This window comes from Eurosta solidaginis, chromosome 3 (assembly GCF_040869045.1).
Source record: "Eurosta solidaginis isolate ZX-2024a chromosome 3, ASM4086904v1, whole genome shotgun sequence".
Classification (NCBI taxonomy): Eukaryota; Metazoa; Arthropoda; class Insecta; order Diptera; family Tephritidae; genus Eurosta; species Eurosta solidaginis.
In genome coordinates, this window is record NC_090321.1 from 39,506,699 (window position 1) to 39,532,389 (window position 25,691).

Consider the following 25,691-nt stretch of genomic DNA (forward strand, 5'->3'; position numbering starts at 1 on the left):
GCAGATGAGTTTTCACTGAGAGCTTTTCATGGCAGAAATACAATCGGAGCGCTTGCCAGACACTGCCGAGGGGCGACCCCGCTTAGAAAAATTTTCTTCTAATTGAAAAATCTTATTTCTAAAATTTTGATGTTGCTTTGCCCGGGAGTTGAACCCAGGGCATACGGTGTGATAGGCGGAGCACGCTACCATCACACCACGGTGGCCGCCAGCTGCTTGGCTATCAGAGTAGATGTTAAATTTCATAACCGTAGTTGCACTGGATAGCATTTCCTTGTAACCAACAGTCATACAGGTTTGCAGCTTTGCCACATAAATGCACGTAGTCTTAATTTACAGAAATTTGAAGCAAATTTTGCAAAATACAGAAATTTATATACGTTGTGTGACTGAGACTTGGTTTAGAGAGGATATTGAGGATGAATTTTATAAACTACACTATTACGCATTGGCACGGAATGATAGGAAAACCGGGGCAAGAGGTGGAGGTGTTGCCATATATTGTAAAACATCGCTGAGGCATCAGGTTATCTTCAAATCCAACGAAAATGATCCTGCAGAGTACCTGATTATAGAAGTTAGTGATGCAATAAAGAAGTGTTTAGTTGTGTGTGTGTAAAACGCCAGTAAATTACATAAGCTAGACAATTTTTTCCTAAAATTGTCTGAATTTATATACAAATATGAACATATTTTGGTCTATGGTGACTTTAACACAGACCTATTAAACAATGCCTTTAGGTCAATAACATTAGTGGATAATTTGTATTCTGCTGGCCTAGAATTTGTCAATAAATCTCCTACTAGATTTTCACCAAATTGAAAATTTAGCTTGCTAGACCTGATATGTACCTCGGACCGTTCCATTGTACTTCATTTTCACCAGTTCTCAGTTGCGGGAATATCGGATCATGATATGTTGTTTATATCGTATGATATAGATTTTAATTGCAACACCGAAACACAATTTTATTATAGGGATTTTAAGTCAGTTAATCTCTCTGAACTAGTGTGCGAAGCTGATTCTTTACATTGGAACCGCGCATGGATGTTTTCAGATATTAATCAAAAATTCAGTTATTTCTTGTTTCTTTTAAACTGCCTATTTACTAACTATGTACCTCTAAAGGCGGTAAAGTCCCAAACAAATAGGCAGCCGTGGTTCACAAAATAGATTCTGCTGGTTATTAAAGCACGTAGTAAGTCTTACAAAATTTGGAAGCAACATCCCACAAATATGCTAACCTGACAGTAACAAATTCTTAAAGACTTTTTTTTTCAAACAAAGCTTGATACGAATTAACCAACCAAGAACTTGTGGAAAAATCTCAAATCAATAGGGATTGCATGTAAAAATGATTTGAAATGCGATTGGGACCCTGACTCCATCAATGACTTCTTTTTGCAGTCGAGTAGATATATAAATAATCAAAATTTCAAACTTAATGAAAATGTGATGTACACACCAGATAATAACAAATTTAAATTTTTCGGAATTACAGAGGATGATGCCATAAGAAGTCCATTCTCAATAAAGTCCAATACCGCTGGTGACGCCTGTATAAGCCTTAGGTTTGTAAAACTTATTGCAATCAACATTGTTTCAACGTTAACACATATTATTAACTTTTCGATAACGACTTCAACTTTTCCCGATGCTTGGAAGATAGCGAAAGTTATTCCTATTGCTAAAAAGTCATCGGCTGTTTTGCCAATGGATTTTCGGCCGATAAGCATATTATCCGCTCTTTCTAACATATGGGAAAAGTTAGTGGTGGCCCAAATCAACGAACAACTCAATAAGGACAATCTTCTCTCAGAATGCCAGTCTGGTTATAGAGCCAGCCATAGTTGTGCGACGGCTTTTCTCAAGGTAGTTGAAGAGATCCGCCGTGCCTATAGGGGTAATTTGACTGTGATGTCACTTTTAGATTTTTCGAAAGCCTTTGACACAGTAGATCATTCCATTCTCTTAATGAAATAACGACACTACTTCGGATTCTCTTCTAGTGCTTCAAGATTGCTCGAAAACTATCTTACAAATCGTTGGCAGAAGGTAGTAGTTAAAAGTGGTTACTCTGAGATGAAGTGCCTGTACTCGAGGGTGCCTCAGGGATCTATACTTGTACCTTTTTTGTTCAGTATGTTCATTAACGATATTACTCATTGCTGCAAAAGTGTTTCAATACATCTATATGCTGATGATGCACAAATATATTTATCTCGCCCTATTGGCTTATCTGACGATTTGGTTTGTAGGATGAATGATGATCTCGAAAGCATCTCTTCGTGGTCGAGTGATAATAATTTAAATCTAAATTCGTCTAAAACAAAAGCTATTTGCATCTCGCACTATCCGCAACTAGTAGAGAATTTGCCACCGGTTATATTTTACAGGCTACTACCATTAAGTATGAGTCGGTCGTTAGTAGTTTAGGGTTCAAACTAAATTCCAATTTTAACTGTGTTGATCATATTAACTACGTTTTATCAAACATTTATTTTGTGTTAAGAAAATTGTGGTACATAGCTGCTTTCATTCCTCCCAATGTCAAATTAATGTTAGTCAGATCACTAATAGTTCCTTTCATTTAGTTTGGAGGGCTAGTGTTTGTTGATATAGGCTGCAAGTCTAGAAATAAGCTGCAACTTGCATTGAACAATTGTGCAAGATATATTTACTCGAAGCGTAAATTTGAGCACGTATCAGAGTTTTCGTTTAAAATACTTGATTGCAGTCTTACAACCTTCCTAAACTATCGCAATTTAATTTTCCTGAATAAACTAATTTATAAATAAAATAATTAAAAAAAAACATTTTTAAGTTAAACGGTTTTATTGAAAACAATACTTACATGAAATAATAATAATACGAAAAGCTAGAAAATAATTAGGTAGGTCCTAGGTACTAGTCATCACACTCCTTATCAATTTAGGGCGTTGATCAGACAATTTAATAAAAGCGTTGGGAGCGTGAAATTTCTAAAATTGTGAGGCGTAGCATAACCTGATTAAGGTTCAGTTGGTTTTGCTTATGACTATCAATAGAAATATGACGCGTCCAACGCTTTTATTTAATTGTATGATCAACGCCCTAGATTGATAAGGAGTGTGATGACTAGTACCTAGGACCTACCTAATTATTTTCTAGCTTTTCATATTATTATTATTTCATGTAAGTATTGTTTTCAATAAAACCGTTTAACTTAAAAATTTTTTTTTAATTATTTTATTTTCAAGTTTTTAGTGTTTATATAATTGCCTATTATTTCTCATTCTATTTAGTTCATTTAGTGACTCATTATTACAAGGACTCTTTCCTGACAATTTGTTTCAACCTAAGTCCTCAATACATAATCCTTCCAAAGACTTTACTTGACTCTGCGCCACGTATGCTTGTCCCTCCTCCAACTCCAAAATATTTTGATGTCCCTTCTACTGGACTTCCAAATATGAGCCAAATCGGGCATCATAGGTTGCTTTCTATTCATGTATGTATTATGTGTTCCAAATATGGACCAAATCAAATCGGACCAAAAATACAATTTTTTGTGAATATCTCGATCCTTGCGCCACCTAGCGGCGATGTTTTTTGATAGGTCGCTTTCTATTCTTGCATGTATTATGTGTTCCAAATATGGACCAAATCAAATCGGACCACAAATACGATTTTTGTGAATATCTCGATCCTTGCGCCACCTAACGGCGATTTTTTTTTGATAAATCGCTTTCTATTCTTGCATGTATTATGTGTTCCAAATATGGATCAAATCAAATCGGACCACAAATACGATTTTTGTGAATATCTCGATCCTTGCGCCACCCAACGGCGATTTTTTTTGATAAGTCGCTTTCTATTCTTGCATGTATTATGTGTTCCAAATATGGACCGAATCAAATCGGACCACAAATACGATTTTTGTGAATATCTCGATCCTTGCGCCACCTAGCGGCGATTTTTTTTCATAAGCCGCATTTTATTCTTGCATGTATTATGTGTTCCAAATATGGACCAAATCAAATCGGACCACAAATACGATTTTTGTGAATATCTCGATCCTTGCGCCACCTAGCGGCGATTTTTTTGATAGGTCGCTTTCTATTCTTGCATGTATTATGTGTTCCAAATATGGACCAAATCAAATCGGACCACAAATACGATTTTTGTGAATATCTCGATCCTTGCGCCACCTAGCGGCGATTTTTTTCTTAGTATTGCATTGCCATCGGGTTCTGAACTATATTCCAAGTTTCGAGCTTGTAGCTTATCGGGAAGTTACTTAACTTTCAATTACAAGATTCGTTCACAACGGCCGTGCATGCGGCCGTGCAGCCTGTCAACTCAAGCTAAATAAAACCGTTTAAAAATAACCAGAATACCTATTCCGAAATTTATTTTTTGTTAGATCTGACAGAACCTGTAACCTGATCGTTCCACGCCATAAATATCTCTCATCATCAAGGACGTTCTTTGTCAGTACTATTAAAGTATGGAACTCATTACCCAACTTTATTAAAAATGAGCCCAATGCATCGCGCTTTAAATTGGCTTTATCTGAATTTTTTGATATACGAAAAATAGTATTCCAGCTATTTTCTCGAATCTACATTGTCCATTTATCTTATTTCTTTTTTATTAATATAAACTAGTATCGCCTGTGGTCGAAATTCGACCAACGTGTATTTTTTTCAACTCAGTCTATGCATCAAGTGTTGGAATTTTAGCAAACTGGTCTAACTTACTTAACTTTTTCTTTAAAATTTTGAATTTGATCTAAGACTTTGTACTTTTTGATTGTATTTTCTTAAATTTTCTACAAACTTTTCACATGTAATTATAACGTTTTGGTATGGAGCTCCTTAAACAAAAATATAAAAATTATGTAAAATCAAATGAAATTGACATAGAATTATGGTGAAATTACTTGAAATTGAATTGAAAAATAGGTTTTTCCACACCACCCGGAAGATCCCCGTTGGCGCGCTACCGAAATTAGTTTTGGGAGCTCGGTTCCCCAGTAGGCCTATATCACCCATATACATTAGGGCGGGCCGATTTAAAACTCGCTCATTGCTCTATGAAAATCGTATTCTAGGGATCAAAATAAGAAACTTTGCCGAAGGAACCATACCTCTAAAACGAATTCTGATGCCCTCCCCCCCTTTGAGTCGAACTTTTGGGTAGGGGCAATTTCAGTTCTACCTGCTGTGTCTTGTGGTAGCTTAAAAAAAACAACACAAGCAATTTTACGATCTGCAATTGTGTCACAGTGATACCTTCATTTTTTAAAACGGTTTAATAAAAAATCTACATAACTATGTTTACGACATGCAAATGCATCACAGAGATGCCTTGGTTTTAAAACGGGGTTGTAAAAACGCTAATTTTTTTTAATTTCTTTTCTATTACTAAGTTAAATTCATTTTTTCATTTACATATGTTCTGACTAAATAAATTTCTAAAGAGAAAAATAAACTCCAAAAAGAAAAACATAGGCATTTCAAAGTGGGATTTTTCAAAATTTGCCCCTACGACCCAAAGGGGGGGGGGGGGGGGGGGACATCAGAATTCGTTTTAGAGGTATGGTTCCTTCGGCAAAGTTTCTTATTTTGATCCCTAGAATATGATTTTCACAGAGCAATGGGCGATTTTTTTGCCTCCCCACAAATCGACCCGGCCTAATATACATATATCGCCCATTTACTTCAATAGTGTCATAATTCAAAAAACATGAACTTTTAGTTAAAAACGAAGAAATTTGCTAAAGGAATTTAACCTATTTCACGCCACCCGTTTAATTTTGTATAAATACATATCTAATGTGTAATTGTGACACAAAATAAAAATTTCGAGTAGAATAGAGGATAGCTTCATAAAAAATAAAACAAAAATATAAAAAAATTATGTAATGAAAAAGAAGGCAGAGCTTACTAAAAAAATGTTTAATTAAAGAAAAAAAAAATAAAGTAGTTAAATTGCGAAAAAATTAAGTGATGTGAATAAACAGTTCCACATAAAAACGCAATAAGTGCACTTGGGCCTTTTTCCGGGTTTTAATGTTATCATTGTGGAAATATGAAGATTCTAATATTCGTATATTTAATGTTGGGATTCCCATTGAAATCTATGTACGTAAATTATATGTATTAAATTCGTAAACACTCCATTTCATGAATATATATGACAATATCTACCATAAAATATCGTCTGTGAACAATATAATACAAATTATAACAAAGCAGAATAAATTAGAAAGAAAAGAAAAACAAACAAAAACATTGAAATTATCCACGCAAACATATTTACTAAAAAAAATTGATTTAATAATTTTAAGCGACATAAACAAATTCAATGAAGTTGCATTTAAATAATAATAAACTAAGTTGAAATAAAAGATAATATAATAAAATAAAATAAGATTTATCAAAATAAATTAGCATAAAAGACAATATACAAATTTTCATGTAATATCTTTGTAGCAAATTTATTTATTTTTTGTTCACTATAAGACGTGCTATATCTAAAATGAGCATAAAATCTGGAAATGCAAAAAACATTTGGGCCAAATTTGCAATTAATTGTTATAAATAAATAAATTTAGTGAGTTTGAACAAAAGTTGACTCATTATTCCTGATTTATTTTTTTTTAAAGCACCTAAAATGAAAAACAAAGAATCTGTTAAATAAAGGCCTATGCTTTTACGTGTAAGTAAAATTTGTCCAAAAAAATAGGCCGGTTAAGTTATTACTTCTCTTTAAAGTTTTTTGTGCGCTAACAATTATTTTAGAACAATTTTTTAAAGATTTTGGTACAAACCAATATAGGTAATTGGAAACAATATTTTATTTCAACAGAAAATGAGCGAAGCAGTAGTTCTCTCACTGTTTGGCGTATACAAATATATACATATGTAGAGATGAAACATTTGAGCAACGGAACAATTGAGAATTTGGAGCTATGTACTCAGGGGGGTTTGTGAACATAATGCGTCCTACAGATGGCAATTTCGATAGTTGCACAGATTTTCGAATTTACAAAAAACTTTTTCTATTAATTATAAACAAATAGAAAAATATTTTTTAACAAAGATAGGCCTATGCACTGCGGCTGATCAATGATTTTACATATGCTAAGTATTCGAAACAGCCTGTCAATTGATTGTATGGAAATTTTGTTAGTATATTAATATATATAAATATTGTTATACTCACATTATTATATTGTACACATATCCAAATGTCGATGTACTTTAAAAGACAATAGTCTCACTTGTACAAATGTATTAAATAATAAATTGAATTACCTCATGAGATGAAATGCCGAATCTATGGCGATTCGAGCAGTCGAATTATGGTGTATGTTCATGCGTACCTATTTAGTCGGATACTTAGCAGAGTTGAATGAAATGATTACTTACTTACTTACTTAATTGACGCTTAACCGTCTAAACGGTTATGGCCATCCAACAAGGCGCGCCAGTCGCTCCTTCACTCCGCCAACCGGCGCCAATTGGTCACACCAAGGGAGTTTTAATCGTTTTCCACCTGGTCCTTCCGACGGAATGGGGGCCGCCCTCTACCTCTGCTTCCATAGGCGGGTTCCGATAGAAACACTTTCTTGGCCGGAGCATCGTCTTTCATTCGCATAAGATGGCCTAGCCAGCGCAGCCGCTGCGTTTTAATTCGCTGGACTATGTTGATGTCTGCGTATAGCTCGTACAGCTCATCATTAAATCTTCTTCGGTACTCGCCATCACCAACGCGTAGAGGTCCATAAATCTTTCGAAGAACTTTTCTCTCGAACACTCCCAAAGCCGCTTCATCTGCTGTTGGTATGGTCCATGCTTCTGCCCCATAGAGCAGGACGGGTACGATAAGTGACTTGTAGAGTATGATTTTCGTTCGCCGAGCGAGGACTTTACTTCAATTGCCTACCTAGTCCAAAATAGCATTTATTGGCAAGATTGATTCTTCGCTGGATTTCAGTGCTGATGTTGTTGCTAGTGTTGATGCTGGTTCCCAAATAAACGAAGTCTTTTACTATTTCGAAATTATGGCTGCCAACAGTAGCGTGGCTGCCAAGGCACGTATGAATGAAATGATTAGTTTTTTATATTTTAGGAACAAAAGGCCAATTTGGTAACACCAAGGGAACTTAAAAGTATATGTGGAATTACTGTGTGAAATAACACCGGTAAGAGGCAATGCAAACGGTTCTCGGGTAAACAAAAAACACACCAAGGTTGGCTACTTAGAGCGTTATGGTGAGGCGAAGAATGAAGATAGACGAAAATAAAAAAAAACGTGAGGCAGCACGGCGTAAGTGTGGGTAGCTTCGGATGCTGGCTAAAAGAAGTAATGCCCGAAGATTTTATCAAAAAATCCCGTGGATGGCGGAAAGTTTCAATACTGAGGCAGATTCCTGCGCCAATGATAATGGCCACCTGGTAACTGATGTACAGAGTGTGCTTAAGTTGTGGAGGGAACACTTTTCTTCATTGCTAGCTAGCGGAGGAGGAGTACTCCTGCAACATACCGGCTTAAAAATTACGTGGCGCCTGGTAATGCGTAATATCCACAGAGCTGTTAAAACACGGAAACGCATAGTTGATAAATAGCATGCATCAACTCATATGCATAGTATGGTCGAATGAGCGCACGCCTCCAGATTGGAACTTAAGGCGCTCCCGCAATGCTGATAGTGGTTACTTGGTGTAGAGAGTGGTGTTGAGTCTGGCGCATCCCCCAGCGTTGCTCTAATTTTGTTTTTGGGATATCGTAAATACACCATGACTGATTTACCAGTAAGACGTGGATCGGTAGTTGGTGTCATAGGAGAGATGATGGCAAGTGTTACCCGGGTACTGATGAAAGGGGCGTGTTGCTAAGTATTGGCTTAATGACGCTAGCAGTGTTATCAATTTGTCGTCGAAGTGTTAATTATTTCTTAATGACGCATGGTTGGTTTGTTATCGGTATCTTATCGAAAGGGTATAGACTAGATATCGGTATGTTATCGAAGTGTTGTAAAGTTGATATCGAAAACTAAATTTATAGATGAGTTATCGATTTTTCGAACAATTCCAGGATACTAATCGAAATATTATTCATAATGATTACTAATTTTTAAATTTTAATATAAAGTAATTCCAAACTAAAATGTTAAAAAAAAAAATTATCAATAATTAAAAAAAATTTATGATTATCTATTTAATAAAATAAAATAATTTAATTTTATAATACGAAAAATTAATATATAAAAATAATAAATAACGAAATATAGCATATAAAAATTTTAAATTAATAATTTTAAAAATTAAATAAAAATTTATATATAAATATCGATACGTAATCAAGAATTTATTGGGTCATTTCGAAAATGTATCGACTTGTTTACGAAATGTTATCGATTTGTTATCGAAATTGAATCGTCTTACTATCCAGTATCATTGATTATTTATCGAAGGGCTATAAATTTGTTTCCGGCAAGTAATCGAGTTGTTGTCGAAAAGTTATCGACTAGTTTAACATTTTAAAATAACATCGTTGGTACATTCTATTACAAAACTATAAGAAAACGATGACTCGAAGATAACACGAGAATAATTCGCCGATAACAAAACAATAACGATAAGAAGGCGACAAAGCTCTTGTCAAAAAGCACAAAATTATTTGTTTTTGGTAAAATTAGTGAACTTTGTTGTTGTCTTAACCCTAGACAAGCTCTAGTTGAGTCAAAAATATAAGTTTTAGTGACGCTGTTTTATATGCTACACATCAAATTTCATAAGTAATTGGTACTCACACCCTTGTTTGTACAATCATTGAGTTGAAAATTATTTCTGTACTTTCATCATACTGATCAGATTCGTTTTCGCATCAGACATATAACATAAATTTAGGAAGGTGGTTGATATAAGTATTACAGTTGAAAATACTAACAACAATACATACATACGTACTACATAATTCTATAAATGAATGCATACAACATGTTGTCACTACAAATTGACTTTCGACAAAATAAACACACACATACATACCTACATATAGTACTTTGCACTGTTGACAAACACACTAAGTAAGAACGGCACTGTCTTCGGCTGTGCCGAAGATTTCATACCTTTCATGAATGGGGCTGAACAATAACCTTATCCCGTTCGTAATCTCCGAATAATCGGATGTATAAGATAAGAAATATATAGTGAACAGATCTACATACCTAAACGATTTTTAAGATAAATATAAAATAAACAAGTAAGGAAGGTTAAGTTCGGGTGTAACCGAACATTACATACTCAGTTGAGAGCTATGGTGACAACATAAGGGAAAATAACCATGTAGGAAAATGAACCGAGGGTAATCCTGGAATGTGTTTGTATGACATGTGTATCAAATGAAAGGTATTAAAGAGTATTTTATGAGGGAGTGGGCCTTAGTTCTATATGTGGACGCCATTAAGAGATATCGCCATAAGGGTGGTTCAGGGTTGACTCTAGAATTTGTTTGTACGATATGGGTATGAAATGAAATGTGTTAATGATAATTTTAAAAGGGAGTGGGCCTAAGCTCTATAGGTGGACGCCTTTTCGAGATATCGCCATAAAGGTGGACCAGACGTGACTCTAGAATGTGTTTGTACGATATGGGTATCAAATTAAAGGTATTAATGAGGGTTTTAAAAGGGAGTGGTGGTAGTTGTATAGGTGGTCGCCTTTTCGAGATATCGCCATAAAGGTGGACCAGGGGTGACCCTAGACTTTGTTTGTACGATATGGGTATCAAACGAAAGGGGTTAATGAGCATTTTAAAAGGGAGTGGGCCTTAGTTCTATAGGTGGACGCCTTTTGGAGATATCGCCATAAAGGTGGACCCGGGGTGACTCTAGAATGCGTTTGTACAATATGGGTATCAAACAAAAGGTGTTAATGAGTATTTCAAAAGGGCGTGGGGCTTAGTTCTATAGGTGGACGCCTTTTCGAGACATCGCCATAAAGGTGGACCAGGGGTGACTCTAGGATCTGTTTGTACGATATCGGTATCAAATTAAAGGTATTAATGATGGTTTTAAAAGGGAGTGGTGGTAGTTGTATAGGTGGTCGCCTTTTCGAGATATCGCCATAAAGGTGGCCCAGGGGTGTCTCTAGACTTTGTTTGTACGATATGGGTATCAAATGAAAGGTGTTAATGAGTAATTTAAAAGGGTGTGGGGCTTGGTTCTATAGGTGGACGCCTTTTCAATATATCGCCATAAAGGTGGACCAGGGGTGACTTTAGAATGGGTTTGTACGATATGAGTGTCAAATTAAAGGTATTAATGAGGCTTTTAAAAGGGAGTGGTGGTAGTTGTATATGTGAAGGCGTTTTCCAGATATCGACCAAAATGTGAACCAGGGTGACCCAGAACATCATCTGTTGGATACCGCTAATTTATTTATATATATAATACCACGAACAGTATTCCTGCCAAGATTTCAAAGGTTTTTTATTTCACCCTGCAGAACTTTTTCATTTCATTCTACTTAATATGGTAGGTGTCACACCCATTTTACTAAGTTTTTTTCTTAAGTTATATTTCGCGTCAATAAAACAATCCAATTACCTTACCATGGTTCATCCCCTTTTTCGTATTTGGTATAGAATTATGGAATTTTCTTCGTTTTTGGTAATTTTCGATATCGAAAAGTGGGCGTGGTCATAGTAGGATTTCGGCCATTTTTTATACCAATACAAAGTGGGTTCAGATAAGTACGTGAACTGAGTTTAGTAAAGATATATCGATTTTTGCTCAAGTTATCGTGTTATCGGCCGAGCGGAAGGACAGAGGGTCGACTGTGTATAAAAACTGGGCGTGGCTTCAGCTGATTTCGCCCTTTTTCACAGAAATAAGTTATTGTCCCAGAATCTAAGCCCCTACCAAATCTCACAAGGATTGGTAAATTTTTGTTCGACTTATGGCATTAAAAGTATCCTAGACAAATTAAACGAAAAAGGGCGGAGCCACGCCCATTTTGAAATTTTCTTTTATTTTTGCATTTTGTTGCACCATATCATTACTGGAGTTGAATGTTGACACAATTGACTTATATACTGTAAAGATATTATATTTTTGTTAAAATTTGACTTAAAAAAAAATTTTTTTTAAAAGTGCGCGTGGTCGTTCTCCGATTTTGCTAATTTGTATTAAACTTACATATAGTAATAGGAGTAACGTTCCTGCCAAATTTCATCATGATATCTTCATAGACTGCCAAATTACAGCTTGCAAAACTTCTAAATTACCTTCATTTAAAAGTGGGCGGGGCCACGCCCATTGTCCAAAATTTTACTAGTTTTCTATTCTGCGTCATAAGCTGAACTCACCTACCAAGTTTCATCGCTTAATGCGTATTTGGTAATGAATTGTCGCACTTTTTCGATTTTTCGAAATTTTCGATATCGTAAAGTGGGCGTGGTTAATGTCCGATATCGTTCATTTTAAATAGCGATCTGAGATGAGTGCCCAGGAATCTATATACCAAATTTCATCAAGATACCTCAAAATATACTCAAGTTATCGTGTTAAAAGACAGACGGACGGACGGACGGACGGACGGACGGACATGGCTCAATCGAATTTTTTTTCGATACTGATGATTTTGATATATGGAAGTCTATATCTATCTCGATTCCTTTATACCTGTACAACCAACCGTTATGCAATCAAAGTTAATATACTCTGTGAGCTCTGCTCAACTGAGTATAAAAATGGACCAAGGACTGTACTTTGAGGGACCCCCAAATCCATCGATCTAGCTATGCTTAAAGAATTGTCTATTCTGACCCTTTGTATTTTTGTATTTAAATATGATTTAAACTAATCAAGAACATTTCCACGGATGCCAGCTGAATGTAGTTTACTTAGAAAAATATTATGGTCAACCATGTCAAAAGCTTTTGTTATATCAACAAAAAGACTACCACAATACTTTCTTTCGTCCATGGACTTATACATAAAGCAACATAGGTCAAGAAGAGCATCTTCAGTAGAAGCTCCTGACCGGAAACCGAATTGATAGGACTGAAATATTTAATTTTTTCCAAATAAGCCATGACCCTACACTTCACAGCTTTCTCAAAAACTTTCGAAATTGATGTCAAAAGAGAAATAGGTCTGTAGTTGTTCTTATCTTTCCTATTTCCCTTCTTACGTAGTGGTAAAACAATAGCACATTTCAGATCCTCTGGGAATACTCCTGAGACTATACTACAATTAAATAAATACTTTAAAATGTCAACAACATAGAGAGCAATCTTTTTTAACATGCGATTCGAAATATTGTCATTTCCAGATGAATTATTGTTTTTCAAAGAGTTTACTAACCTCAGGATCTCTGTGCCAGAGATAGGGTCAAAAAAGAAGCTACTTCCTGGAGAAGTATTTCCAGAATCAAAATGGTTGATGTTACATGTGCAGCTAATAGGGCTATTATTCGGCAAGGAAGTTTTTCCGATTGTAGCAAAAAAGTCATTAAAGTGATTAGCAACGTCCACTGGGTGAGAAACATCCACCCCGTGGATATCAAATGAAAACTGTTGATGAGTGCTATAGTACAGGATAATTTTCATACAACTGGGAGGCTAGGGTCTCGAGATATAGCCCAAAACGTGGACCCGGGTACCCCTAGAATGTGTTTATACAATAAGGATAACAAATGAAAGTTGTTGATGAGTGATTTAGTAGAGGATAATTTTCATACCCCTGGGTGACTAGGGTCTGGAAATATAGGCCAAACGTGGGCCCGTGAACGACTAGATAACGTTTTTACATTGTGGGTATCAAATTGAAGTTGTTGATGAGTGCTTTAGTACAGGGTAGTTTTTATAGCTATTGGTGACTAGGGTTTCGAGATATAGGCCGAAACGTGGACCCGGATACACCTAGAATGTGTTTTTACATTATGGGTGTCAAATTGAAGCTGTTGATGTATGTTTTAGTACAGAGTAAATTTTACACCGCTGGGTGATTACGGTCTCGAGATATAGGCCAAAACATGGACCCGGATACCCCTAGAATGTGTGCGTATTATGGATATCAAATGAAAGATGTTGCTAAGAGCACTAAAGTACACTGTAATATTCGATTTAGTCGCATCTACCTGGCAAAACTGATAAATATGCATGCGAAGCCGAAATAAAGACAATAATTAATAATGCCCACATACCTATTTACATACGTCCTATTCGATTTGCCTGAAATTTCATATATAAATTCGCCTATATTAGTACTTACGATGCTTTTTTCCGGGAAGTATACCAGAGACGGACTGGGACTGGGATTAGGACTAGGACTGAGACTGAGACTCGGAGTGGGACTGGGACTGATACTTGGGATGGGACTGGAACAAAATACATACCACCTTCTGGGACTGGCAATTAGAGATGAAGAAGAAGGAGAAAAAATTGAGAGAAGAAAAAAGAGCGAAGGAGACTGAGAAAGATATAGAACGAGACGAAGATGGAGATGAAGCGAAAAAGACGGAGGGAGGAGTGAATAAACGATTAGGAAAAAGTGTAGAGTGGTAGGGCAGAGTTAGACGGAAAAAGCTTATTAAAATACATGCAGATAGGCCAAATTTAGGGCAGAACAACGTCTGCCGGGTCTGCTAGTATACTGTAAAGATATTAAATTTTTTGTTAAAATTTTACTTAAAAAACAATTTTTTTTTAAGTGGGCGTGGTCGTTCTCCGATTTTGCTAATTTGTATTAAGCTTACATATAGTAATAGGGGTAACGTTCCTGCCGAATTTCATAATGATATCTTCAACTACTGCCAAATTACAACTTGCAAAAATTTTAAATTACCTTCTTTTAAAAGTGGGTGCTGCCACGCCCATTGTCCAAAATTTTACTAATTTTCTATTCTGCGTCATAAGTTTAACTCACCTACCAAGTTTCATCGCTTTATCCGTCTTTGATTATGAATTATCGCACTTTTTGTTTTTCGAAATTTTCGATATTGAAAAAGTGGGCGTGGTTATAGTCCGATTTCGTTCATTTTAAATTGCGATCTGAGATGAGTGCCAAGGAACCTACATACCAAACTTCATCAAGATACCCCCAAAATTTACTCAAGTTATCGTGTTAACGGACGGACGGACTGACGGACGGACATGGCTCAATCAAATTTTTTTTCGATACTGATGATTTTGATATATGGAAGTCTATATCTATCTCGATTCCTTTATACCTGTACAACCAACCGTTAACCAATCAAAGTTATTATACTCTGTGAGCTCTGCTCAACTGAGTAGAGCAAAAACTAAGGGTTTTTTCCACTGCCATGCTGCAAAAAATTGCAGCCTTAACCGTAGATCGAGCTTAAACAAAAATTCATAATTCTGGCTATGTATCATATATGATACACACTGATATTTATAGAGAAAAAGTATACTATTATTATTATTAACTATTTTATTGAAAATATTTTTTTAAATTTTGACAACTCTAAATATTATTAATACATTCTACGCAAATATTTTCGTTATGTTTATCATTACAAGATGGTTTTTTACATAAGCAGCAGAATGATGATGTCCATTTGTTTTTATTTTCTCCCGAATAATAGCAACTTTGACACCTTGCGCGGTTTGTTTTTGGCGTATCCTTTTCTTGGATGGACCAGCATCTCTATCATTATTGTTGGGGATGTTTTTCGATTGAATTTTCGAAAGTAACGTCGCAGATGATTCGTTCCTAGGGCCTCTTTTTCGTTTTTCTATGTACGGCATTGCCAATGGCATTGCTAGTTCATGCAAAAAGCATTTACGTTTTGTATGTTTTTGAGTTAGCATCCAATTCGGATCTATTTCGTTATATATAATATGTGAACTCAAAGCAGATATATCGATTATGTTAGAAAATACAGCCAGAGTCCCTCGATTATTTTTGCACTTACAGCTGTAGCAGCTCAGCATTTTGTCAACTGTATCTACACCTCCCTTCGTTGAGTTATAATAAGGGATTATTTCAGGCAACTTTTTGGAGCCGTTTGCAATATTAGGTGTATGGTGCATTGTGCTCATAACAATGGCACATTTATTTTTATGACTAATGTACGATATTTTTACACATCAAAAGTTTTGAAGGAATAGGCATTTTATTTCTACGCATGGTTCCAACCATCGTCGTGTCCTTTTGTAACAATTTTTGTCCAAGGTAGTGTGACGAAAAAAAGTTGTCCATGGTTACGTTATGCCCTTTTAGTCCTTGAACTAAGTCAAGCACTACTCGTTCTCCTTGATTTTTTCGACAATACCTATCATATTTTATCCCAAATATGGCTATATTTTCCATACGTAACACGTTCGTGAATCCACAAGCAACCAAAATTTCAAACCATATCTCTCCGGTTTCGATGGTATGTATTGACGAAATTTACATCGACCATGAAATCCTAGCAATTGCTCTCCTACAGTCACATTTTCGCTTGGATTGTAGAATGTGGGAAACCTCTGAGACCACTTTTCCCAAAGGTTTCGAATTGGTGAAAATTTGTTGTCGCTTCTTTGACTGCGTCGGGTAAGCACATCATCGAAATGTAAAATTTTGTGAACATATAAAAATGTTTTTTCGGACATGATTGATCAAAACACTGGGCGGCCAATATTTTCGTCAAATAAATCGTGTAAAGTTTCGTTTCTGGATCTGAAATCATATGGTAGATACAAGTGATATTTACTTCAAATTTTTTTTTCACTACCATACTCACTTGTACACACCGGCCAATAATAATAGAGCTAAGTATGATGTATGAAATAGTTCCTCATCAATTTCGATGTGGTTGGTGCCATGGTGCCGTGGTTAGAACTGTCAAATATAATTTTAGATAACATTGAAGGAAAAAGTAATAAGAATGAATCACGGATGTTGTTCACTCTGCTTGATGCATATCTGGTTACACCTAAAAACCAACACACTTCATTTCGTATGATCAAAATAAAAAGTAACCACCAATCTGAATGCAACCTAATGACGTTTTCACCACCCAATCTACGAGTGACGTAGGGCTCACTACGCCAATTAATTCCATCTTTTGAATTATGTAATGGATTACCATCACAGTTATAGTCAAAATTATCACCCGGGTCCGATAAAACGCTTTCAGAAAACGGCTTTCTATTTCTGCACCAGAGCCAGAAATATCGTCATCTTCTTCACTTTCATCTAGTACCTCACTTACTAGTTCTTCAAGAGTTAAAAACTTTGCACGCGACATTATTTTGTATTGATATTCACTAAATATTTTTCAAAAACTGCAAAAACACCACAAAAACCGAAGCACAACGAAATTTTCACAAAACGCGTCCTGAACGATAAGCAAAAACGCATATGAAATATCGCATGTATCAAAAATGATATATATCTTGAATTATGAAGTGTTTGATTTTCTCATGGCCTACTTGTTAAATTTTTTCTAAACATGTTTGGAAATAACGGCAGTAACAAGATAAAACAAGTAAGGACGGGACTGTGTTCGGCTGTGCCGACAACTTCATACCTTTCATGAATGGGGCTGAGCAATAATCTTATCCCAAGATAAGAAATATATAGTGAACAGAAGTACATACCTAAACGATTTTGAGATAAATATAAAAAAATGGCAAAAACCCCCTTATCTGAACGATCGGTTGTATGGGATATATATTATATATAGCTCCGATCCAAATTATTTTTACAGGAAATCTTCAATGATATATATCACCGAGTTTCACGTTTATACTTTCTAAATTGCGACAGGAATGACCAAAATCGTCTTATCTGAATGATCGGTGGTATGGGAGATATATGTTATAGTGGTACGATCCTACCGGATCCGACAAATGTCTGATATAATACAAAAATACATACTTGTGCAAATTTCATTAAGATATCTCAAAATTTGAGAGAATAGTTTGCGTTCAAACAGACATACGGACGGACTGACGGACAGACGGACGGACGGAAAGACGGACATGGCTATATCAACTCAGTTCGTCGCCCTGATCAATTCGGTATACTTAATGGTGAGTCTATCTTCTATATTTCTCAACGTTACAAACATTGGACCAAAGTTCATATACCATTTCATGTTCATGAAAGGTATAAAAAAGTTCGGTATACTTTATTGCGATTTCGGCCAGGTGAAGAAAATATAAAAAAAGTGCTGAACAGCACAGGTTTCAATACATGAGGTGGTATAAAAGCGTAATCGACGCTTGAGAACAAGCAACTAACCCTAGCTGCTTTTTTTTCACAAAGACAGAGTTTTCAGTAATGTTCCGCTGAAAGTAATAAGAGATTTTCTCTATACCCATGTAGGATCTTCTCAACCAATCAACATCTCGAGAATACGCGTGATACCTTTGCACTTTTAAAATCTAAACAACACACATTGTGTAAAATATTCTAATTTGGAGCTTGCAGGCCCCCTACAGATCCATATAGAGTAACAGAGCACGGTACTGTCACATTTACTCTGAAAGCATCCGGCAGTTTAAAAGAAATTGTGGTAAAGTGTTGGCCAATGCAGACCCAATGTAGTGATACTGGTATCGCGTCTATGCCCTAATGTTAGCAGTGGGTTCACTGTAGATCCTGTCGTATCGGAACTTTACATTAACCGACAAGTGCACCCCAACACAAGGATAAAAATCGCAAGTTTTTCTTTCTTACAATGCTCAAGAGCTAAGTGCTTCTGATATTCAAAATGCTCAAAGTGGCTCCAACACCTGCGCCAAACTTGGGGCAAAAAATAAATAAATTGGTATAGAGTCAAACGGGCTTACGAGGCTATGCGTGTCTACAGGACGATTGTAGAGAAAAAAAAATAAATAAATAAATGTAAGGCGAGATAACCCCCGAAGAGGTTTTAGGTCGAGCTTCTCTTCCAATTTGCGTCGTACTCCTTTTAATTTTTCCAAATTGGTAGGACGGGACCTACCATCAATCGATGTCTTAAGGTGAGCTAAGAAGTTAGGACTACAGAAAAGGCGCACCTACGGTCATGGCAGTATAATACTTAACGTAGATGACAGCTATATCACAACGTAAATATACTATCACAGTCTTTGACAAAACTGGATCCTCTCTGCGGCAGTGAAAGGCTTGAAAGTTATCGCGTTAACTTAGAAATTCAATATCTCAGTTTTCAGGTAGGGATTTTAAATGGGTTGTAGACTGGGTGCGGGTTTCATTAAAACAATGCCGGCCAAATCAATTTCTATGTATCTTTACAGCTCAGCAAGTATATTTCAGACCTATATTTTCGGTATTTTATAGGTACTAGTTAGAGCATATCCATTTTCCTTAATACCCTGGCGGCTTTTTGAATGCTCTGATCAACGGAGCTGACATCAAGTCAAGTAAAGTAAACCATGAAGTTGGCAAATCATCAACGTATTTCTCTGAATTGATGGCGGAACCGATTAGTAAGCAAGGCGGCGATCAGCGATCATCTTTTGATGTCGCATTCCCAGGTAAGCATAGGCTATCGAAACCAGCAATAGGTATAAGCAGTTGAATTCCGCTGAAACTTCTGTGAGAATTGCGCGAACGAAAAATCAATCTTAAATCGTTCTTAAAATGAGTTGAAGGGGTATATTTAGATTAGTTTTGGGCACTCATCGATCCCTGGATAATCAAGGAATCATGTGGCACGAATGCGATGGTAACATAATACCTCTTGTCACAGTTGCCGTTTTCCATAGGAGGATCATCTACTTTATGACTTTGCAGATCAATTTCGAAGCGGAATAAAATTTCAAATCAATGTTGTGAGCCTTCCAGAAAAATTTTAGGCAAAGGGAGCTTCTCAAAGCATTTATCCATCCAAGTTGATATATCGGCATCTTCTGGTACAGATCCTTACTGTGATTAACATAAGCAAGTTTTACTGAGGTAATAAGTATTTGTGAAGCCTACAATAAAGGCTCATGACGGGTATTCTGACTGGACACTGCCTTCTGGCGTCACATGCCTTTAAATTAGGCTTGGTCAGTGATAGAAGATGTAGGAAGTGCGGGTTGGAGGAGGAAACGATCAAGCACATTCTGTGCTCGTGCCCTGCGCTTGCCAAGCTAAGACTCCAGCTACTAGGAGTAATACAGCTGCCAGATCTAGAAGCAGCACGTGGTTTAAGTCCTAGAAAGCCTCTAGTATTTGCCAAGAGGACGGAGTTATTTTATAACATACGTCCTGGTTTTTGATAGGGTTTTTCATTTTGGTCGTTAAAACAAACTTCTGGTAATACTACGCACCCATTCCATCTATGTGAGGTCCTTATCGACCGAGCAGCTCAACCTAACCTAATCTGCAATAAAGGCTGATGTTAGAAGACTCCCTAAGACAAAGGCAATCCCAACTGCTTACTTACTTCCATAAAAAAGCTTAACTCGTTAAACAGAGAGGAGGATCGAACTACGTAGCTACTCCTTGGCCTCAAAGACGTAAAGGACCAACATTTATAAACACTTTTTCTTAAAAATTCATATACGGAATGAGACCCATCATCTAAAGCATCATACCGTGATGCTGCTGTCCCATTCAGCGCAATGATACAATGCCACAAATAGACTCGCCTGTGAATATATTTTTTGTCATGCGAGCAACTTGCGACTTTGTATTTTTATATTACCTGATATTCTTCCTAATTGGCAAGCTTGCAAAATGTGATTTGACAGCACAAAGCAGCTGAGCCATTCAGATAACACAGTGATACATAACAAGTAAGGAAGGCTAAGTTCGGGTGTAACCGAACATTATATACTCAGCTGAAAGCTTTGCAGACAAAATAAGGGAAAATCACCATGTAGGAGAATGAACCTATGGTAACCCTGGAATGTGTTTGTATGACATGTGTATCAAATGGAAGGTTTTAAAGAATATTTTAAAAGGGAGTGGGCCATGGTTCTATAGGTGCACGCCATTTCGTGATATCGGCATAAAGGTGGACCAGGGGTGACTCTAGAATGTGTTTGTACGATATGGGTATCAAGCGAAAGGTATTAATGAGAGGTTTAAAAGGGAGTGTCCCTTAGTTGTATATGTGAAGGCGTTTTCGAGATATCGACCAAAATGAGGACCAGGGTGAATCAGAATATCATCTGTCGGTTGCCGCTAATTTATTAATATATGTAATTCAACGAACAGTATTCCTGTCAAGATTCCAAGGGCTTTTGATGTCGCCCTGCAGAACTTTTTCATTTTATTCTATTTAATACCCATTTTACAAAGTTTTTCTAAAGTTATTTTTTGCGTCAATAAACCAATCCAATTACAATGTTTCATCCCTTTTTTCATATTTGGTATAGAATTATGGCATTTTTTTTTAATTTTTCATAATTTTCGATATCGAAAAAGTGGGCGTGGTCATAGTCGGATTTCGCCCGTTTTTTATACCAAGATAAAGTGAGTTCAGATAAGTACGTGAACTAAGTTTAGTAAAGATATATCGTTTTTTGCTCAAGTTATCGTGTTAACGGAAGAGCGGAAGGACAGACGGTCGCGTGTGTATAGAAACTGGGCGTGGCTTCAACCGATTTCGCCCATTTTCACAGAAAACCGTTGTCATCATAGAGTCTATGCCCCTACCAAATTTCACAAGGATTGGTTACTTTTTGTTCGACTTATGGCATTAAAAGTATTCTAGACAAATTAAATTAAAAAGGGCGGAGCCACGCCCACTTTGATATTTTCTTTTCTTTTTGTATTTTACTACACCATATCATTACTGGAGTTGAATGTTGACATAATTTACTTATATACTGTAAAGATATTAAACTTTTTGCTATAACTTGACTTAAAAATATTTTTTTTTTTTAAAAAGTCGACGTGTTTGTCATCCGATTTTGCTAATTTTCAGTTAGCACACATACAGGAATAGGAGTAACGCTCTTGCCAAATTTGTTCATGATGTCTTCAACGACTGCCAAATTACGGCTTGCAAAACTTTCAAATTACCTTCTTTCAAAAGTGGGCGGTGCCACGCCCATTGTCCAAAATTTTAGTAATTTTCAATTCTACGGCATAAGATCAACCAACCTACCAAGTTTCATCTCTTATAGTCCGATTTCGTTCATTTTAAATAGCGATCTGAGATAAGTGCCTACAACCTACATACCAAATTTCATCAAGATACCTTAAAATTTACTCAAGTTATCGTGTTTACGGCCGGACGGACATGGCTAAATAAATTCCTTTTTTCTCCCAGATCATTTTGATATATAGAAGCCTATATCTATCTTGATTATTTTATGCCGTTACGGATTGCCGTTATGAAAACAAAGTCAATATACTCTGTGAGCTCTGCTCAGCTGAGTATAAAAATACATTCACTATGACAAAATGCGTGTATCTACAAAATAAGTACGCACATGCATACATACATATGTTTTCTGTACAGCACGGCACACCATGACAAAGTTGCTCATTGCAGATTGTAATAAGCTGTGAGCTTAAAGCAAACTAAGCTACTGGAATATTTCTTGGCTAGAAGTACGCACCAAGTAGAATTTACAAAATCTAGTCGTAGAAGTGTCGCGACAGTATTTTAAATCCTACTTCATTTTGTGTGTGTGTATGTGTTGTACAAATTTGGAAGCCAAATGCTGGCAACATTGTTGGGTGGATTTAAAGATCAAGGAAGGACACGTTCATTATTGTATGTGATTGATAAAATTTTGATGAGAGGCGGGAGGTAGGTAGATACATAGGTGATGAACGAACTTGGTGAAGTAAGCACATATCCGTCATTATCATCATTGATTCTCGCTTAACAGGGGGGGAGGAAAGTTTCTAGAGTTAGTCGAGCCCTAACGCGAATAATGCCCAACATTGGCGGCCCATGCGAAGCTGCCCGTCAGCTATTATCCTACCAAACCAGCTCGATAATATTTTATGCAGCACCAGTATGGCACGGACCAAAAGCGGTCCACCAAAGAGATATACTAGCAGCCTACCGTATTACTAATATACGAATAGCATGTGCTTATCGGAAGGTGCGCGACGACGCGATCAATGTTTTATCCAGGAAAATCCCAGTAGATCTACTCTGAGGTGAAATGGCGGATTTGTATGGCATTGGAATCAGCCGGCTATCTGAAGATGCTTAGAAAAGCGCAAGGTCACGAACAGCAGTTATGTGGCAAGAACGGTGGGAAGAATCGAGAAAAGGGCGCTGGACTTTCATGCTAGCTAGGAATGTAGCAGAATGGTAGGAGCGAAAACACGGAAAACTAAATTACCACGTCATGCAGATATTGAGCGGGCACGGCGGCTTCAAGGAATATCTACATAAGCGTGGGATAGAGGAGCGTAATTTCTGTCCACACTTAGCCTCCGAATTTGAAGCGGATAACATGTAATGTTTCACTGCCCCCATTTTCACGGCTAAAGACTCTCTGTACACAGAGTTTTTGGAGGGGAGCTTTCCATTAGGAATTTATTTCCTTGAATGTGTAGACAAATATATTATTGGACTGCTGTGAGCAAGTTAGCCTCTGTAGTTATGACGAAATTCATGTATGCTGAAAGGGAGCGCAGAGAAATGCGCATACGAAGTAGTGGCGACTAAATCACCTTTCCCTCCATGACGTTATGCCTAACAGCGGTCCCACGGGGAGCGGGCGCTTGAACAGGATTAGCCTGGTTTCATTGGGCCACTTGACGCTTGTGCGTTAACCCAAATTCTAACAAACAAATAAGAAAAACGCCGGACACTGAGCTTTTTTTTCTAGCTAGACAGATCTGTTTCTCGATACAATGATAAGGCTGCATATATTCTTCTTTTCCTTCTTTGTAGCTACAAAGACATTCCCCGAAAGTTTTGGGGAGTTTTGTCGATGCCGTTGCTCTTTTGCTGGATATTGATCTGGGAAAGGGACCATCGCATTTCTGCTATGGTCGGTGATATAATCAATTGAAATAAAAATTCTGCTCACTTTGATATCAAATCTCATATACTCGCTCGCAACACTGTGTCTACAAGTACAAAAAGAAAATATCAGGCAAGTATGCATTCCTCTCACCTTCAATCTACATGCAATTGTATTACACATAGTTTAACCGCCAGGGGTAATATTTAGCCGAATTTCTTTAGCACTTTCACTGTTATCGTCTCGCATAAAATATATGCAGGTCATTCGCGTCATTGAAAAATATGCACGCGTGTTTGCTATGTACTATTTTTCATTTATTGCCTTCTTCTACTTTTCTATTTGTTTCGTCTTTGCCACCTAAGTGCTTCATGCTTGCAATGTTTTCTCCTGTAAAGGACTAGATTGACCATTGCACGCTTCGCTGATTCAGCGGACGTTATATTTTTCGAACACGTACGCGACATGTTACGCGTGCAAGTGCAAGAGCTTTTCTCTTACGTTTGAGTAGAAACAAACTTGCGTTTAATTGACGTATGCTGAACTGACGTTAAAATAGCTTCTTTCTTAAGTAGTTAATCTGGGGTAAGCTAACAACAATAGTGAACTTCGAACTAGGAGTAAACACATTTTTCGTATTGGAACCAAAACTTACATACGAACGGAATTCAAAACCATAACAGATCCAAAACTGCAACCGAAGTAAGATCCAAATCATTTAAATCGACACCATATCTTGAACCGAAGAGACACTCAATCAGAAATGTAGAAATTAATTACAGTTTTAAAAGTATGAAAAAAAGTATTAGAGTAAAAGCAATTGCCATATCAAACTCCGACTCCGAATTTGCGTGACTCGATTACCATATCTAAAATCTCTCCCAAGCTAGAGTAAAACCGATTATCGTATCTAGCTTTGGCTCGGAATTTGAGTAAAGTCATTTATCGTTTACTGATAACCTACTGATAAGATACTCCACTCTTAATTTGAGTAAAACCGATATAGGTCGATCGAATTTGAGTAAAGTTAATTACCATATCTTAAGTGTACTCGGAGATTGAGCAAAACCAGTTTCCATATCTTAATTCGATTCGAAATAAAAGTAAAACCAATTAAAATATCTACACATGACTCGTAATGTGAGTTAAGTCGATTTCCATACCTTTATTGGACTGAAAATAAGAGTACAATCAATGAACTTGTTTAAATCTGAAACCTTAGCTATAACCCAACTAGAACTCGAATTAAGGCTAGACTCAAATATGGCAAACGAAATTTAACTGCAACTGGAATCGGAATTAAGGTCGAAGCTGGAACCAACACTGTAAGCGACACTGGATATTCAATTAAAATTAGATCCATAACTTGAATCGAGTGTTGGATAGAAGCTGTATCTACAACCGAAATAGGACCCATAATTAAAGTCAGAACTGGAGTTGAAGCTGGAGTTGAAACTGCATCTGGAACTGGGATGGGAACCGGTGTCAAAACTGGATCTGAAAGCGAACCTTGAGAAGAAACTTGAAACAGGAATAGTAATCGTAATCGTAACTCGTTGAAACCGGACCTGGAAGCGGAACTGGAATCGGAACAGCTGTCAAAACTGGACTGAAAGCGAAACTGGAAACGGAATACAATTTGAAACAGGAACAGTAATCGGAATCGGAACTGGCTGAAAGTGGATCTGTAAACGGAACTGGAATCCGAACCGCAATCAAAACTTGATCTGAAAGCAAAACTTGAGGCGAAACTTGAAACGGAATGCAAGTTGAGACAAGAACAGTTATCGGAATCGGA

General features: G+C 36.7%; 1 protein-coding gene across 4 annotated transcripts in view; it reads right to left on the reverse strand.

Annotated features, from left to right (window-relative positions):
* Positions 1–25,691, reverse strand: part of LOC137243594 (D-beta-hydroxybutyrate dehydrogenase, mitochondrial) — a 238,220-nt gene that overhangs the window by 8,936 nt on the left and 203,593 nt on the right. The gene's annotated exons all lie outside the window — the stretch shown is intronic.